Raw genomic sequence first — 20,352 nt, forward strand, 5'->3', positions numbered from 1 at the left:
GAGGAATAATTTCATCACCCTCTCCAGTAGCTAAAGGAGGAAGTTAAAATGCCCAAATTGCAATCCCAAGGAGGCCACGCTTTCTTAACACGTGCCATTCCTCCCTGTAGCTGCAACTCCGCAGCATCTCAGCCACTGGCACTTGCTGACAGAGGTAATTCATTGACTTTAAGAATGCCAAAAATATTGACTAGCCCTTTATATTTAAAGGTTCAGAGCCCATCTCCAGTGATTTGCATGCAAACATACCACTTTCACCTAAGTTTTCAGCAAAGACATCTTTGCATTAGAAAGCATATAAAGAGTGACTGCATTTTAAATGGAGCTGCAAGCAACTGGAGAGGAAGATACCTCCCTCTCTCCCTGCAATAGCTGAGCAGTTGACACCAATAGAAACAAAACAGAAGTGAAAAATCAAAGCATAATAACCTGTGTTGATGTGAGGTGAGCTCTTTAACCTCTTTCTGACCAGTCTGTTCCACCTGACATTAAGCAGACAGCTAAAGCTTATAATGGAGGATTAGTGGAGAACCACTTTTCAGCAAGTATTGACCACCAGGATTCTGGTACATCGACTTTCATCGCTTGCTCACGAGACAGACAGGCAGGTTTTATAGCCAATAGTACTCCACATCATCTGTTCAAACACTTCAGTAAAAAGTAATAGGCAGAGGCAATTTTTATCTGCTAGTTTCAACAGCAGCTTCAAGATTTTTTTTTAAATATTATTTTGTAGACAACCAACATTTCCTTTTCTCCCCCAATATGTTACACTTTTCAGAAACTCAAGTTCAGTCATTTACAAGCTTCCACTAAAAATCCACTTTAAGACCAAAATCCACTTTATCTACTAAAAAAAAAAAATAATCCAGCTTTAGTGATGCGTGCCCAGTCTTCTCTATACTCATGACTACTTAAAAAAACTGAAGCTATTTAATACTTAGGTCCATTGGGACTTGTATACAAATAAATCCATCAGAAAGCATCATCCTTATTTTCCTTCTTCCTTATGCTAGGCCATCTGTACAACCCACTGCACATCTAGAGAGAAAAAAGAAAAAAAAAAAACACACAACAAAAACCACACAGACCAGAAAAGGAGATGCTCTAACATTAAAGGAAAAGAGTTATTTGAGAGAAGAGCATTTTGCTGGTGGTAGCATCTTCAGCAGACAACACTTTTGAATTGAAGGAGAAAGCAACATTTATTTTAAGGGAGGTTTGCCTTTATCCACATCCTCATGGAAACTGCCAGCACACAATCATAGCTCCAAAATGTTTCCATCACATTCACCTCAACCACACCAACAGATCTTTACACCATTACCTTGTGCAGAGAGGTTGCACCATGGCCTTGCATGTTTATGAGGACAGAAGTCAGTAAAATCTCTGAACCAGTCTCATCTTTGCTTTTCCTGCTTATAACTGTATTATCGGTGGAAAAGAAGAGGCTGGTTTTAAGCCCTTTAATTTTGTTTCATGGTCTTAATAGCAAAACCTGAGCACTTGCAGCTCACCTTAAAACATGGGGGGGCGGGAATAATCCCTATTCCAAATGGCAGTTTTGGCATCTGAAATTTAGCCATATAGTGAGCGCCTTCTTGAACAACAGCCAGGTCCTGCAGTGACAGCAGGTATCCCAACAGTCCTCATGTATCCAACGGCAGCAACACCTACGCATAAATACCAGCAACCAGAGAGAAATTCAGCCTCAATGCTTGTAAGATTGCCAGATTTTGAAAGATGCATCAGCATTAGTTGAAACATAAACCAGTAGTGTTTTACTCAGCAGAGTCAAATTAATGATACCTTTCGTGGCATGTGTATTGAGAATATGTTTGCACCACTAATTTATTACTCTTTCTTCTACCTTAGGTTTCCCATTTGTCTTATTTGAAAGATCATAGAATGGTTAGAGTTGGAAGGGACCATAAAGATCGTCTAGTTCCAATCCACCTGCCATGGACAAGGACACCTCCCACTAGACCAGGTTGCTCAAAGCCCCATCCAACCTGGCCTTGAACACTTCCAGGGATGGGGCATCCACAGCTTCTCTGCGCAACCTGTTCCAGTGTCTCACCACCCTCACACTAAAGAATTTCTTCCTAATATCTAATCTAAATCTACCCTCTTTCAGTTTAAAACCATTACCCCTCAACCCTACCACTACACTCCCTGATAAAGAGTTCCTTTCCACCTTTCCTGTAGGCCCCCTTTAAGTACTGGAAGGCTGATATAAGGTCTCCCTGGAGCCTTCTCTTCTCCAGGCTGAACAACCCCAACTCTCTCAGCCTGTCCTCATAGGAGAGGTCCTCCAGCCCTCTGATCATCTTCATGGCCCTCTTCTGGGCTCACTCTAAGAGGCCTATGTCCAACCTACAAAAAAGCCAGCACATTTAAGAAGAGTTTTCCTAGTAGACCTACCAATCTTAGAGAATTATGAATGGGGGAAGCTCAATTAGACATTTACAAATGTTCAAGTCATGTTTTTCCCCACTATAATACAATTTTTTGTTTTCCCTGAAACCAGCTTTTAAAAACTATCATTTTAATTAGCTGTTTACTCCCTTCCCCTCCCCAGTTTCATTTGAAACAACAGTTCATTTTTCATGTATTTTTACAAATTGTCTCAAGGACTGCATCACAGCAGGGACAACCCCAGCAAGCCATCCCCATTTACAGCTGCTCTCTTAAAGGAGCACTAGCCCCACAGCGCCTTATCTGCACAGACAGTTGTCTTCTACAGAACACAAGATTTCTCCACACAACTCACCACTGTAAATCAGCTCCCCTTTACTCCTCAGTTTCAGCTGAAAATGCAGTAAATTAGAGACCATCTTTTCTCTCTCTGTTAATACTAAATCCAGTTGTCGAGAGACAGTACAGAACATTAGGCTTTAAAATGGTTAGTGAGTCATTTCTGCAAAGGCAGTTTGGGTCCCTCTTCCTCAAATAAGTTTTTCTGGATAAATCTACTTTAGAAGGAAAATAACATCCTTTAAAATCTTGGCAAATGCAGGACAGGAGACAGCCTGGTTGCACCACTTCAGACCAGCATAAGGCAGACTTGCTTACAGATGCACACCCCTCCTTTCAAGGATTAAAATTGTCATTTTAAACACAAAATCTGCCTGTCACCCTTACTAGTAGTAAAGTCACTCAGCCCTCCAGCAACCTCTCCCTTCAGCTCCTCAGCCCGGCCATGGGAGAGGTATACAAGGAGCCCAAACTCCCACACCCTGCCTGTTTTCCAGGGAGGGATGGGGCAGAGGAAGAGCAAGACCCATTTACCCCAATGCCTCCAGCCTCAGCTGACAAAAGCGCTACCCAAAGATAAAATGCTTCAATGCAGGGGGGGATACAACTGAAAAGCCAAAAGACCAGATCGGTACTTGCTTGTTGCCCTCTGCTTCTTGCATATGGAAATACCATAAATATAGTGGAAGCCTTATATGAAACTCTTAATGGATTAGACTCAAAATTCTTAATGAAGTGCTTGTTATATCTACGTTGTGTCTAAATCACTACATGGGGTGTTAAAAATAAATGTAAGAGTAATACAAAGAAGACAGTCTGGCAGTTTAAGCCCCTGCTTCCACTTGCAAGCAAAACTGTGACTCTTCATCCAGACAACAGTCTTGCAAGAATATAAATTGCCACTGCAGAAGCAGTGAATATTTTTTCCATATAAAACAAACCAACCTTATTACAGGCATAAAATATTCCAAGTTTCCACATTGTGTCACATTTGTGAAGCTTCCATTGAATAGATCTTCATTTCGGTATTTAAAGCCACAGAAAATTTGGAAATTGTTTTACATTATTCAAAAAAAACGGGAAGAAAAATGTTTCTTTAGACTGTAATTAAAGTGGAATTGTTTTCCACTGCTGTTATCATATTAAGTTGCAGGTTTTATTGGAGCTAGCCTCTATCTTATTGGTCTATTTCAGCTGTTTTGGGCGTAATAAATATAGATTTCCATTTCCCCACAGCCCAGCCTAACAGACCCTGGATCTTACGCTGCTAATACAAGGTAATGGATAGACAAGCTAGAGCATGTAAGACAGGGGACATAAGGTGATGGAAAGTCTGCTTGTCAGTTTTTGTAACTGCTTCATTGTGATAAGATCACTGCTAATTTTTCTGTTGTCTCTTTTTTCCACAGTAGGAGATGGGCTGCACCACAGCTGAAAAACAGCCACAAGTTCCACACGCTCTGCTGTAATCCAGCCCTAAAACAGGACAAATTGACATGCGAACCAACAGAGGACTCACCTGCACAGATCTGCAGGCTCTGCTTGCTGAGTTCTTCAACCTTTGTTTGCTTCTGTTTGTGACTGATTTGTTTTCTCCCTCGCTGCCTGTCAGCTCAGAAAGGCATCTTGAGTTTCACGCCATATGCAGATTACGAGCAATTATTATGGGACCTGTAATCCAGAAGCATTTGATATGGCTTGCACTACCTACAGGAAGATGAATGTCTGAAGGATCCAACAAGGTGACCTGAATCCAACCCTCCCACTAATGTGATAAATGAATCCTGTAAATGAAGGTCAGAGTGGCAAATATATTTGCCTATCGGAAGCTCTGGTGCTGCTGTATTCTTTCTGCATATCTGTATCTTCTGTTTACCTGCTGCTCTCTACTACTTTATTTTTTAAAAGAAAACTGAAAATAAATTTTAAAACCTGCTTTTCAGGCTTATATGCCATATTGCAACAGAAACATGCTAGATGGTTCTGCATTTCAATCCTAAATTAAAGCACAAAGCAGTTAGCTTGTTAAGACCCTTACTCCACTTAACAGCATGCCAAGTGTCCAGACCTTCGCTCTGCCCTGGGAAGGCAGGGCTGCCGCTCCCCAGGCCCAGGAGGCTGACAGCGTTTCTTCCCAGCTTGCTGCTTACAGCCACCACTGAAGGGTCCTCTCCCAGCAGCTCCCTCCAGCAGCTAAAGCAATCAGTCCTCAGGTTCATCCATGCTATTCCATGCTCGTGCCTAGATATGGCTGGAAATGTACTATATCTACTATGCATCCACTACTGAGTAGTGAATTTCAAAGAACCTGAAAACGAAGCTTTTTTGCTGAACAGAATCACTTGCTTGGCAAGTGATTTTCACAGATAAAAGTTCTTCAGTCCTTGACGACCAAATGCTGAACAGTCTGGTTCTTGGGCTACTGAAAATATAAAATGTTCAAATTTTTATCTCTGTTAAATAAAAAAAAAAAAGGGGGGGGGGGAGGGGAAGACATACAAACGAAAAAACATTCCCCATATTTTGTCACAGATGGGAACTTTCTCCCAAGAACATCTACTCAGGCAAAAAGTTTTTCTTCTAAAGATGTTCACCCAAAGACTGCCAACCATCTTCCCCACCCTGTGCCCCAGGCAGTTTTGCAGCTCCTCAGTTTTATGATGACAGTGGTGTACTGAGTCAAAACCAGATGTCTATTGAGTTTGAAAAGCTTATTAGAAAGATTTGTTTGTTTTTTTATCATAATTTTTTTACAGTTTCATTGTATCTTCTGCATAATTAATCTTCTCATTCACTATGCTCTATTATCCCAAACTCTTTCCGTACATATCCACTAGCCAGACCTACGAGTACTCCATGTGGGAAGACTGGAACATTTACTGAATACCCTATAATTATTCTCCAAAGTTGAATTGATTTCTTAATGCGGGCTCACCAGCCACCACCAGCCTCTACAGAAACTGTCTGCTTTCAATGGGTGGTTCACACTTCTCAGTACCACTCCCAAGAAATAAAAACCAAAAAAATTGCAACGTATAAACAACATGCAACCTTTTCCACTTTTGATTCTAAATAATTAATTTAAGGCATTCCAAAAACAAGCCTTCTCCTCTGTATAGTAAGAAGGAAAAAAGAGCAGTAGAGACTTAAGCTTTGGTCCATATTAATTTTCAAACTGCTTTTCAAAACAAGCCAACCATATGGACATAATTTATAAAAACTTGAGTCATACTGTCACACACTACTCAGCATGACCTACCATAACAAATGAAAATCACTTTCAAATGAACATGAATTAGCTCTTTTGTTCCAAAATGTGAGAGACAAGAATTGTTTGCTCTTAAAACAACATTACCCAAATATCCTCTAGATTGAAATATAGCTATTCCCACACCTTGTCATTACCTAGTAATGCAAACCAATTATGAAGCAATTTTAATTCGGATCTAAATGATGTAGGAACAGTAAATAGTAAATAAAAATACCATATCTGAACAAATACATGAAATACATAGATTGTGCAATTATTTCAGCAATTGCGGACTAAACACTGAGCGAACATCTGCACTTTTATATAGCCTGCCAACCCAAGAGGACCTAAAGGCTCAAATAAGGCTACAGAACAAAGACTGTCAACCTTGGAATCCAAAAAAATGAATTTGAAATAACTTCAAAGGGAACCAGACTCAGGTTTGACTTTCAAGAATGCAGTTCTCCACTCAAGTTGGTGCTACATTCATTTCCTAGTCTGTGCGAATACATCAACTGGATCCTCAAGAGAAACCACATTCCCACAAATGAGCTTTCATAAAACAACTGCCCACAAATCCACCACGGTCGCTCCCTCCGCAAACACCCAGTTACAAAGACGTGAGCAGCTAACCAGCCAGCAGCATCTGTGGGATTACCACACATGTAAAATGTTTATGAACATTAACCGGGTTTTGCAAGACTTCCACAGAATTTTCTTGCATGTCCTTTACTACACTTATACTGCATTCATCTGTCTGAATGCTTCTTTTCCCTTAATTCTACTAGTGGTGAGAACGAAGAGGTTCATGCATATCCTGATTAAGATGGGTTTCAAACACAAGACAGTCTTGCTTTCTGATCAAAGAAAACAAGCCCCCATGCCCTCATCAGCTGTACAACTGGCTATATCATCTCAGTCCTGAGGTAGCTGGAAGGTAAAAATACAGGGTGAAAATGGTCTCCCTCTACATTAATATGAGGTTCAAGGGACAGAAATATAGCACAGCCATATCAGCTTTTATCAGGAGGTATCTGAGGTATTGCAGTATTTTTGTACACTAGGAGCAAAATAATTATTATATGCCAGACTTTGCAGTGTACTCTCTGCTGACATGGTAAACATGGCCTTTTCAAACAGTCTGAGGTTATTCAGTCCATTTTACTACTAGTGCTGGACTGCTCTTGACAAGTTTTTTTCTAGTACTTCATCCAGTTTAGTTTCAGATGCCCCTAGATGGAATGTGATTATTTTGCTTGGGAGATAATCCCCAAACTGAAGGGGTCTCTGTCTAAGAAGAAATTAAGCCTCGTGAACCCTAAGAGAAATTCAACCTGGCTTTCTGCTTTTTTTTAATTTCACCTAATCAGTCTTAGTTAGAGCCCCTTGTAAGTATAAACTGATTGTACCCGATGCTTTCATGATAAAGCTTGTAATCCATTAGAAAGTCATCTGTGACCACAAAACTCAATTTACGTATGACCTTTTAAGCCATCCAATCAAAATTATTCCAAGTCACTTTTGTTAATGTCAGGTCTGACCTACAGACTAAGGAAGCTCATTAAGTGACATACTCAACTCTACATGTTGATGTTTCTCTCTGAAGAGGGACTGTATTTCTCAAAGGTTCCTCTTCCATTCCCACGTGAATCATATGCTATGTCATACGTTTTATCTGCAGCTGTCATCTGCTTTCATTATAGCATCAGGAGAGACAGTCAAGGATACAGCCACAGATGCATTAAAACATTCCCCTAAGCCGATTTGTGGGAAAATCTAACTCCTCCGTGATAACTAGCACTTCATGGCTTATTGTGAAAAGTAAGAAAATAATGTGAGGGTAGGGTATTGCAAATGAAGTATGGCATTAGAAATGCTGAAAGAATTCACTGGACCAGTTTATTACCATCACTGTAAAATGATACGCCACCCTACTTAGCATCTTTATTTACTGAACTGTATATCAAGTACATCAGACCGATCAATTACCTAGCAGTGTTTCTAGATCAGCCTCCTTGAAAGACGTAACTGATTTTCTGAGAGCTGTGGCTCATAACATACTGATTTGTACTTTCTTTTCCCTCAAATAAGAGCCCAAAGCAAGTTGCCTGTGTTCAGCCCAGTTACATAACTGCCTAAAATGTCATTAGCAAGTTAAGTGTTCATAGGAGCCATAGGATTCATAATGCAAAAACGCTCTGCTCTGAGAATTGGTCACCATATAGCCTGGAAAGAAAGAGTTACTGTCATTCTGCTTCATTTGCTAAGAAGGGCTCTTCTGCTTGGCTAAACCCTGAACGGACTCAATTTAACTGTCTGGGCAGTTTCTTATCTCATACAGCCACGTCCAAGGGACTTCATAATTTCCCAAAGCACAATAGGACAGCCAATTAACTACTGTGAGGGACACTAAAACATCTTCCCAATCAAAGTAAGGATTAAGAAATTCCTGAGGGATGGTTTTGCATCTGAACAAAAAAACCTCACAGCTGGGTTGGAAGCCTAGAAGGCAGCCAAGACTCTCCAGATTCAGGTCATCTTCTGCAAGCACAATACCTGGATGAAAGTAAAGAACATAAAAGCCTCCACCAGGAAGCCCTGAACACCCTGCAAAGAGAGAGGAGCCCATGGAGCTAACCCAGATAGACAGAAAGGCAGATAACAGGATTATTGTGCAGACTTTTTAATTTCTGTTTATCCCTGCCTTGTAAAAGTGTTGGTCCCTTTAAACTTCATAGATAAGTATCTATATTTCCTTCTAGCTACTCTGAGAAACAGTTGATTTCCGCTTACTGCAAAAGCCTTCTGGGCAAGGCAGCCATTAGAACCGGGGCTGAAATAGCCTCTCAGTGCCCAGAGCTCCCATGCTCTTCTCTGTAGCGCTGTGCACACCCTCAACTCAGGTCTATACTGAAAAGGTCTCGGGTGAGCCGTGTTGGCTGGGCACACTCCTGGGTAACAGAACAGAAGCAAGGGGAGTGCTTAGAAACTGCCTGGCTGCTTGGCTTGCAACAGGCAAACTGGAATAGGAAACTGGTCATGTAGATAAGGAATTTCCAACCTGTACAGCAAGACCACAAGAGGAAAAGCCTAGCTTGAACACCATGCAAAAATGCTTATTAGGCGAGCTTGCCACGCCTGGAATGAAACACTGCAATCACACATAGCTGCTGATAAAGTCCACTTAACAGCTAAAAACCTCACAAAGTAATAGCAAAACACAAAGCCAGCTGGCTGGAGTGGACTTTGCACGCTCCTGCTAAACATAAAAGGAGTTTGTGCTGTATTCACAGTTTTCAAAGAACTGTGTTAATACACAACAGAGCACTTACTTGTAGCATCTTAAAGGCATTAAAGGATAGGATCTTAAAAAAACATCCTATTCACATTTCATCCTGAGATAGGAATACAGTAGGGTTGAAGCCCACCAACAGATTAGATGTCAATTTGGATAAAGCTTTTGAGGTTCTGTGGTGTTTGTGGCATCCCTTTCCTGCAGCCCTGCTGCTAACAGTCTTCCTGCCATTTATAACTACTTTCAGGCTACCAGCTCAGTCAAAACACTGGCCTAAAAAGCAAGATGTCACCATGTCTTTCCCCTTCCCAGGCTCACTTGCCCACAGCCCCTCCACATCCAAGGATGACTTTTCTGTGGCTGAGGATGTAAAGAGGAGATACCCAGGCCCATTGCCCTCTCTGAGCCCAGCACAGCAACTACTGTAAGGCTGCTCATCCTTTGCTGCTTCTTAACTGACAGCTTTTCCTTCCTGTCTCTCTGTCCCATGCTCTGTGCAGCAACCTCCCATCTCCTCCAGTCACAGGAGGAGACAACCTGTCTCAAAAGCCAGAGCCGGCCCGTGAGCTTACAGCTGAACCACCCTGAAACGCAACTAATTGCAGCCTAAGCTGCAATAAAGGTCACTTGCTCCTCTGGGTCCCCAGGCAGCTGAGGCCACGCTCTGGGAAATGAAAGCCAGGAAGACATCAGTGTTTCCAAGTATCACTACACAGGGGTGCAGATCAACAACAACCAACACCTAATACAGCCATGTGAAATGAAAAAAGGAAGCAAGAATGACAGACGTGTAAAAGTCAAAGAGACAGAAAGAAACTCGGAGAGAGTATAGGAGGTGCATTTGCTTAATTAGCAAAACGGTCAGAAAATCAGGGCTATGGAAAGTCTAGTAACAGCCCTTCAAAATTGGAACGATCCCTCTCCAACCTGTCTGGGAAGCACCTCCCCTCTCACTGCAGCATTCACAGTACTCATTTCTTTTATCTAATTACCACCAACAGGCATCTGCTGCTGTTTGCATCCTCGCTCTAATGAGCAAAAGCAGCAGCCAGATCTGACCGCAGAGATTATTTTTCCTGAAGTTCATCAGAAGCACCTGCTCCTCAAGGAGATCCAGAACTATCCCAAAATTGGGAAAAGGGGGGGGGGGGGGAGGTGAAGCACATCAAATAGATTAAAGTAAGAAGAGTTTTAAAAGGAGGCAGTGGAGTAGAAAGTGCAACATCCACATGTACCTCCAGGGCTAAATGCTAACTCCCACTGCTCAGCCAGAGGGAGCTATTTTGGTAGGGACCAAAAGCAACTGCTGCCTTTTTTTAAGACTGCCAAATTCAAGCAGGGGTAAACTGATGCACAACACAATCCGAAGTTGTCTTTTCTAGTACACCACAAGGGAGCTGTATCCTACTTCTGATGTAAACATGGGACATGGTGCTCCAATTAGAGGTGTCTCTAGCCCGTAATATAACTTGTAAGTGACATTTCTGGTTTACTGGCTTCAACAAAGTCTATTTAAGAAAGCATCACAATGCACAAGGTGCTCTGGGAATAATCTCTCTCAGCACAGAAGCAAAGAAAAGATGGTTAGAGTCACTCATTCAAAAAATTAGTTTTTTAACTTCTTTGCAAAGACAGAACTAGAAAAAAAAAATAAACCTGCCTTTTAAAATATGTAGCAGCTACCCCATAATTTTGTTCAAAATGTACATTGGCACATGTATTAAAGTCACTTACCTTGCAGGGAAAACAGCCCTCTAACAAATAAATGCTTAGAAAAAGCTATTACTGACCCTGACAAAAAGGCACAGATGGTGAATTCAGTTCCAATAAGTCTGATAAAACGCTGCAGAGAGTCAATAAATGGAATTATTCTTTTTCCATTGCACGTCATTTAGACTGTCAGCCCTAGACGACAGATGTAAAACATTTGCCTCAAAAGACAATCACTTCTAATACATGCTAGTAGGAAAACACAGACTGTGGTTTTAGGATAACAGAGAAGTATGGGATTTTCTCTTTTATTTTATTAGAAGTACAAACATGAATAATCTGAGGTATTTCCTCTGTATTTTGAGACACTCCTACAGGTCTTGCCCTAGCAAGAGTTTAATTTGAGTCATTCCATTACTGTGGGTAGGATTATTGCCATGCTTACAGGAACTGTCAATCTCCCTCTCAATATTATAAATATTTTCCGCGTAGTACTTACTAAGTCCATCATCATTCATTTCTTTGCCCAAGTGCCTTGCAGAACTAAGCTTGACCACAAGCACCAATCTGAAATGCTTTGCCTGTACTTACCCCCTTCTTCTGATCACATATATCTAGTGGCACTAGAGTCCACCGACTGTGCCAAGAAGCCCTTTCAGCATCCAGGCAGACACCAGAGCTCTAAAACTCTGCTGGTATAAGACAGGAGTCGCAGGGCTCTAACAACAGAAGTGCGGCTACAAAACCTGCATGTGCCAAATGCACAAATGCCAAAGGAGAACCCTCCATAATTTCCACAAAATCCTTTCTCTAAGACAGTTCAAGATAGTTACCAAACACACTGCAGCAGTACCTGCACTGTGGGTATGGTCCAGTTCCACAAACAGCTACATGCATCCACAACTTCAGTACCACGAATAAAGTTGCAACGTATTTCCAGCATCAGCACATTGGCTGGCAAAACTATGCTTCATTAATGTTTAAGGCAACTTCCTTCTTCTCAGCAACAAGTAAAAGCAGTTGAAAAGCATCCCTCAGAACACAGCAACCTCCATCCTGCTGTATTGTACAGCTGTCGGTTTGGTTTTTTTAAACTTAGATGACTGCTCATACTGTCTCCTCAAGTCATGTTTACCCCCTAAAAAAAGAAAAAAACCTACTTTTGTTTATTGCCATATCTAAAAATTTAGCTTGAAGATGTTTTATATCTTGACTTTAACGTTTGCACAACATTCCTCTAAAAATGCTCTCAAACTGCATGCACGCTCATAAAAGCTGTCAGAACACGATGAAACTAAGTGACAATCCGAAAAAATGCAGAGAGATTATCCCGCTTGGGCAGAACGACATTATTTCCAAAAGCAGATCATGGGCAGGAGACAGATTCTTTCCTGTGAGAAAGCAACAGGGGATGAAAAAAAAAATAAAAAAGTGCAGTTTATCTATCCCTCTATATTCCCAAAGAGTGCGAGTGCGCTTAGCAAGAGCTGCCTCTTGAGGTTATAACCAGCAGTGGCATTCCGAAATTTGCATGTGGATGACCCTCAGCTCTCCCAGCAGAAAGAACAGCAGGCAGCTGCTGGTGCAAATATTTGGCTTTGGGCTGCTGAACAGAAGCCCTCATCACTACCAACTTCAAACTTAACACAATCGTACCAGTATGTTGAGAAGCAAATCTACTACAGTGGGAATCCCCTCAAATACTATCAAAATTATGAATGAAGTACAGATATTTGCTGTTCTGTGATTATGTGACCTGCTTCATAAACTTAACTAGGATCTGGAGGACCGCTGAGGCAGAGTTTTCTGCAGAGGAGCTAGAAGAAGGTCAGCACCACCCCTGACCTCCTGCTGTTACATGCCCGATCCTTGGAAATGCGTGTGCATGAGTTGCTTAACACTGGGTAGTAAAATTACTTACATAGTGAGGTGTTTATTAGAGGGCTGGGTTGACAAAAATAATCCTCCCCTGAACGGTGAATCCATTTTCTGCTTCCCAATGGCAACAGTTGTGATTGCTGAATATAAGAAACATTCACAATTACAGCTGGATTGCAGCCATGCCCTTTGGATATATTCTTCTCTGTGAAGGACAAGTCTGCTAATTAGAATGGCTACAGCTCTAAAATAACAAAAGTCTTTCAGGCAGAAGCTTCTGATGTTTTTAACTACTTCCTGCTTTTATTTTAATGCCTGTTTCACACTAACCACATAGTATGCAATTTGGATGCAGGAATACTAGTATCCGCTTTTTTCTTTGCTATACTTAACATAGCTGAGGCCCTCTCTTCAGACAGACACACATTGTAGACCAGACATTTCTCTAAAAGAAATAAGATCTATTATAAAAGTAAAAACTTAGAATTCTTTACTTAGTTTGTAAATGGATCATTATCTGAACTTTAAAGACCTTACGCACAAACCTCTTCAGACATACCAACTTACTGAAGCATGCCAAGGTTTGACTAGCATGCACCAACCACAGTACCAAAGAGTTGCCTTAAGACCTCTGTTATTTTCAGTTGCCTCAATTAGCCTAGTTTTAGGGCAAAAGCTGACTCTTCCATTCCTAACATTCTGATTCTACAACCTAGAAGCTGTCACTGAAAAAAACAACTTTTTATTTAAAAAAGCATTTTTAACAGAGCCAGTAGAAATTTTTCTACCAACAGCCCACTCATTTGAAAATATTTTGAAATATGCAAAATACTAATTTTAAAATCATACTTCCTTGATAATCTTGGGAAAAGTGTCTGGCTTACAGCAGGGTCATCCAGAGTCCTGTAAGCTATCTGACAGAGACGCTGACTTCTCTTTCCTGTCGCACACCAAACTCCTATTGATCTCCCTCCCATGATCAACTTCATCTCCTTTCCAGCACTGCTGCTTTCCAAGGGTCTTCTCCTTTCATGGAATATCTGTGTTTTGAATTATTTCCCCCCAAAATGTGCCAGCTTGTATTGTTCCACTTTGAATCTAATTTTATTTCTCCAGTGTGTTTTTAAGCTCTCTAGAAACTTTCTCCCATTTACATTATTTCTCTGACTTGCCAAGCAGCATGAGCAAATTAATTTCACTGCTGAGTTTAACCACCTCTGCAGCTCACCTCTGCCTTCATAGAGTAAAAGTGTTAAAACAGCACATGGCCTTTTATGAAATCGCCATCAGTCCCAGTCAGGACTTTGCACACAACACAGGCTAGTCGGTCTGAGAAGGAGGATCCCAAGTGGATGTCGTCCGACAGCCTCAGTAAAGAATCAGCTTTTATTTTCCTCAGCTGAGCCCTTACATAAAATCTGATCCCTGGATACTCCTCCCAGTCCTGCATATTGCTTTTCCCCACTCCTTTCTTTAAGTGGCTACTCTGCCCCGTTCATCCCACAGCTCGGGGTCATACATACCCACATACAAACCAACCTGAAGGCTACAGCCAGAAGCTTCTGCAAGACTATCCCTTCATTACAATGCAGTTTCATCCTTTCCTAGATAGAGCAAGCACTTCATCGCCTACTTGTGTAATTTGATCTAAAGTTTTGATCAAATCTGCCTGGCAGAATTTGTCCTTTATAAACTGATGCTGTTTATTGCTCCTTGATCTTTTCCAGACTTCCCCTCCCAGCTCAGAGCCAAGAAACTGCCTCACTGCTACAGAGCTATACATATTTTATGACTCTGAGGCCTGTTGATTTTACCCCCCCCCCCCCCCCCCCATGATCCTCCTTTCTGAGCACCTCTTCCTTCTTTTCATCCAATCCTCATCCAGCTTTGTAAATGAAGAGTGGTTTAACACTCATTTCTGAGATGTGGCTGCATAAGGCAAATTTCCCACACACACACTTTTGAAAGGAGGGGTCCTCTAGTCTGTTAATGTTATTGGGATCATTCAAGGGCCTGTCAACAGCTGCTTTGAAGCTCCTGCCATTTAAGGGGCAAAACTGCCCCTTGGCCTGCACGAAGAAGTGAGGAATACAAGTCGCCCCTAGCTCGTCTGAGCTAACTCTGCTTTGCTAAGCCATTATCGGGCCATGCCCCGCCCCCAGGACTACCCTTCATCCCCAGCCCAGCAGAGGAAATGGGGTCGCATGAAAGATGCCAGCACTCCGCTGGTCCCAGCAGGGTGCGGGATGGGGGACACCCCTGCCAGGCCCCCCGGGAGAAGGCAATGCCCCCAGCCCTGCCTCTCCCACCACATCCCTGTCCGGGACAGAGCACAGGAACTGCTGCTGGCTGACAGGAGATCTAATGATTTGCTCTAGGTATTTTTCTGTAGGTAGGCCAAATTCCCATAGAGTTGCTGGTGAAATAGCCCAGAGCCTGCTTCCCAAATAGTATGCATTGTTTAAAAACTGGCTCATACGCTGTTGGCAAAAGGGGATTTTCTGGTAACAGAGTTTTTCCTAGAGTTTTTCTCTGAGATCACTTCACAGTGTAACTACATTTGGAGACAGTGATAACTATTACTACTTTCTACTGCACTGGGCATTTTTTAAATTTTTTTTTTAAGTTGGTTAAAACTTACTTTGGGTCTGTGGGAAAGACTCTAAAATGTAAACTTTTACACCCTACAAAGTCTGTTCTCACTGTGCACATAAATCCTTCTGATGACAATGAGTGTTATTGTTCACATATTTAAAGGAAAAGTGACCTTGCTTAGAGGGTTCATAGTGCTCTTAAAAAAAAGTACACTAAGCCAATATATAAATTGCAAACACTGCAAAGGACAATTCCACAAGTAATGTCACAAAATGCTCACGACTTTAGTACTAATTGTGTCTCATTCTGAGTGTCAAGTTAGTATACCTATGTTATGATTTATTTTTCCTGATTAACAGGGTTGTGAAAGACTGTTCAATAGCAGTAGTGGTTCGTGTTAACCACAAGGAGCACCACTCAGTTCTTTCCTAGCGGGCTGTGGCTCTGCTGAAAACAAGAACCATTTTGCAAGTGTCTGAGCTCAGCCCTGCACATCTCCTCTTGCCAAGATTCATCAGTTTATCAGTTTAAGTAAACGATAACGTAATTTCAAACAAAACAGTTTTTCAAAGTAGTAGCTGGAATATTTCAACAAATAGCTGGACTATTTTCCATGGTTATCTTGCAGCACCTTTCGAGACCAAAATTAGTAAAGAATATGTATTTTCTTCACAAAATAGTCATCTTTTAGGGAGTTCTATTTTGTTTCTGAGAAGATTATTGGCCAAACACCTGAGTGCAAAAAGTTGGCACATCGCCAGTGAAAACCAAGGGTGCTACATAGCTTTACTCCAGCTAAAATTACCACATTAGATGTGCTTTATATTTTATTGGCTAGCCTGTATTGCATTGGATTAATTACACCAAAACAGTTTGAAGAAATGCACTATCGCTGTTGAAAAGAATCACATGTCCTAAACATCTCCTCAGCCCTCTCGTATAGCTCTATTGATCGTATAGCTTTCTCAGACTTAACTCACAGCATCTGTTATGGTAATTTTCTTCTAAAAATGTAAGAAAACTACATTTGTTGGTTTACACTATATATGTAGATCACATGAAATGTTGCGATTTCCATATAAATACAGTTGTTCAATCTTTTCCCTGAAATATTAATGTCTTCTAATCCACGCTTATCTGAATCACAAGATTCAATCTAACAATTTATGCCTGCTGATAGCAGTTACTTGGAAAGGAATTATTTCAGCAAAGCCAGTATAATTACTAATGATCTTATGACTAGCTACTCTCTTCAGATGCTCAGTAAACCATCCATAAATTCATTCCACCTACTATCTGTTTATCTTGTCAGGCAAGCTTACTGATAGGGACTAAGAACAGCTTTTAAAAGGAAGGAACTGAACCAAGAAGATACACCTTTGCCTTGAGGGATAAATGCAACTATTGAGGCAAGCCTTCCCCCCCCCCCCAATCTTTGAATCAGTGGTCATTGTAAATGCCTGTACCAACACCAAACCACTCCAAGTAAGTGTGCAGCCACATGCAAAGTAGCTTGAGTCAGTGAGTTCCCCCCCCGTTTTTTTTTGTTTGTTTTTTTTTTTTTTTGTTGTTTTTTTTTTTTTTTTTTTTTTTTTATAACCTTTTACAACCTTGACTCTTTACCCACTCCTCTGCCCCTGAGCCATTCCTTGCCCTGTGCAACCTCTTTTTCCTCTTCCTTGGCTCAGAAGAACCGGCAGCAGCTCAGTTGTTCCAGAGCAGGGAACCAGAAGCCACCTGCAATTATAAGCTCCAAGCGCAGCTACTCCCCAGCTCCTACCAGACGGAGCGGATGAAGCCAATTAACAACAATCTGCTCTTTCCTGATCCATTTAAACACTTTGTGAACTCCTTTAAACTTTCCCACAGCTCTGCTAGAGGATACAACCCACTTTGACAAATGCAAGCCCAAGGCAATATTTGTCTGTTCACAAAGGAAGCTGAAACACACAGCACTGCAACGTGGCACAGCAAAACCCACTCTTCAGCGATCATTTGCTTACAGGTTCTGCCCTTCTGTCTTGCTCCAGAAGCACTCGGTGCAACTGCTCTTCCAAAGACAAGCTGACTTATGTTCTAAATTCATCTTCATAGAAGTACCCAGGTTCTGGTAGGAAACAGAAGCCCTTGAACAAGTTAAATGTGTTGTTTCCAGTTGAGCTGGTTGAAGACGAGGAACATACAATCTCTTCTCCACCTCAAAATCAATCCTATGGCAATCATGTTTGTTTTTAAGAATAATAGATTTAAGCCTAATCTTGTACATACTCTTCTCAGTGGAGCTACAACCACCACTTTTCCAGTTACACTATACTCCTGCAGGCTGCTTGAGTTTTACAGCTATCAAAAGCCCCCTTAATCTTTTAATTGCTTGGATTGCATATTCTCGCATGTTTATTTTTTAATAATTGAAAGGAAAGTTCTATGCGGTTGGGTTTTTGTTTTGTGGGTTTGTTTTTTTGTTTTCTAGGGTTTTTTAAATAACCAATGCTCTTGCTCCAAGAGTTAGTCACAATGGACTGCTCATTTTTTTGGCACGTCTTCCGAGTATTTTGCAGCACGTTCTCAATGGCATTATGCAATCATTTCATTAGTCTCAACTGTTTCACTTGGCAGTAAGATGCATTATAAAGTGACGTCATCTCTTGGAAAAATATGGAAGTCAAAGGAGGTGACAGTTTCACACAAACCCTAAAATCACAGCCACTTGGAATTCAGAAATCTCTATTTGTATACCTGTTACCTCTGTTCTTCACCAATAAGCCACATCATCATATCGCAGTTATCAAACAGGTACAGAGCTGCTCAGCACCACCACCCCACCCCAAACAAAAAGGGAACATTTTGGACCCATTTTTAGGGAACCTTTTGGACTACCAAAGGTGAATTCACATCCAGTTCAGCACACAAGGCGAGTCAATGACATACAGCATGCCCCTCTGTGCTCTTCACTATCACAGTATGACTTGATATGCATGACATGAGTCACCACAAGGTAACAAAGCCTAATTTTTCATCACCTTGCCACCTGACAACCCTACTGAGTGTTTTTTATTCCAGAAATAAAGACCTAGTTAGATCTTGCAGCTGCCTGAATACAGGTAGTGTTTCACAGAGGACACACAACGTGTTCGTGCCTTAAGTCACCCAGTGGCTCCTGGGAAGCCAAATGTTTCCAGAGAAAACAAAAACTAGCATGGAAAATTTTGCTGACAGGAAGAGAAAGCTGTTTATTGAGCAGGGGCTCTCCTTCTCCCCCATCTCCCACCACACTGTATGCCAGGTGGGATCGTGGGATCATCTTGGGGGGGGGGGGGGAGTGGGAAAGCTTTTTAATTTTGATGTTTGCAGTTCTAATTTCACAGACTGCCTCTATCGCCTTGGCAAGCCTCCTTTCAGAGGGGTCACGTAACCAAAACAGCCAGTGCACTGAACTGCAGCATGTGAGGAAATTTAATTCTGCCTCTAATTTCAGTATGGCCTCAAAAAGTCAGTTACCTTCATTCTGCTCAACTTCCCCTCTCTGCAAAACAGAGCAATGTCCACAACTGTAAAATACTTTAAAGAAAGCCACAAAGATAGTAGTTCTTAATAATGGTAGCAGGACATAGATTGAACCACACAGTCAAATGATAACTAACCAGTCAATATATACAATATGAAAATAAAACCAAATTCTATTCTATAAGCAGTAATAATGGAAGATGGTTGCGTGTAATATTACCTTTCCCTGCTTCTCAACTAAGAGGGTCACTTGCCTGTTAGCCTGTGACAATCTAATAGTCCAACCTGTGTGCCACTGTGGGAAAATTTCAGATCATGCAAGCAATCTCAGTGAACATAGTCCCCTGATTCTCAGCTAATTCTTGGGTAGCTTTCCATTAACTTATTAACCCCTCACCACAGTCATCTTTGACGTATGAGCACAGCACGTCAGCATGCCAGCCTGATGTCCTCCCACTTTGGATGCTGTTTCATGCCTCCAGATGCCAGTGCCACGCATATCTGGGAGGAACTGGAAAGCCAGTCTGACTTTGCAGAAGGCTGCATTTTGAATAAGCAACCTGCAGTTCTGACTTACAAACTGAAATGTGGAAAACTTAATTTTATCTATGTCCAGTTTTCTTAAGACCACCTATCACGTTCAAGCAGCTGCTGACAAGCAAGAGGGACAATGAGAACTGACGTGTTCACCCTCTTCTCTCTAGACATCTAAGATGAAACCAGTAACAGAGTAGAGCCTCCACTGCATACAGACCCCAAAACAATCCAATACTACTGCTGTTGTTGCAAAACAGGCTGCTCTGAGCAATTGGATCTTTTCCCAACTTCAAAGCAGCTGGCATTGCAGTCTGGGGATCACGTTGCTTCTGTCAGCATCAGGGCTTGTCATTAGCTGTTAGCGCACCAGAGGGGATAGGGTAATCTTCACAGGAGGTAAGGAAAAAAAGAAAGAGACACGTCGGTGGGGGAGAACCTCTCACCCCCAGTTCAGTCTTTTCAACACAGCCTGCCAGAATGTGGCAAAAATAGGATGAGGAAAAATCCTATTGTCAGGGGAACAGCCACAAACCAACAGATCCCAGAAATGCATCATGCTTTTTGATACAGCAGAGCATGCAATTTTATAAGCAAGGAGCAATTAGAAACAGAACAATGCATAATACCCAGTGGAGCAAAGAATTGCTGACAAAAGCTACTTCACCTATATATGTCAATATTTTTCTGGCAAATATCTACAGATGTCTCTGTAAACTACTGTCAGAATGAAATATGCCATAAACAAGAATTCACGTTTTAAAACAGTGTCACTGAAATGAAATACCATACATCAAGTGGATAAATAATTATTCACGGAGTCCACAAG

General features: G+C 41.5%; 1 protein-coding gene across 1 annotated transcript in view; it reads right to left on the reverse strand.

The window, feature by feature from the left end:
- PLCL1 (phospholipase C like 1 (inactive)) overlaps window positions 1-20,352 on the reverse strand; it is a gene marked incomplete at both ends in the record, with an annotated part of 211,220 nt that overhangs the window by 124,376 nt on the left and 66,492 nt on the right. The gene's annotated exons all lie outside the window — the stretch shown is intronic.

Source organism: Vanellus vanellus (genome assembly GCF_965231255.1).
Source record: "Vanellus vanellus genome assembly, chromosome: 5".
NCBI lineage: Eukaryota > Metazoa > Chordata > Aves > Charadriiformes > Charadriidae > Vanellus > Vanellus vanellus.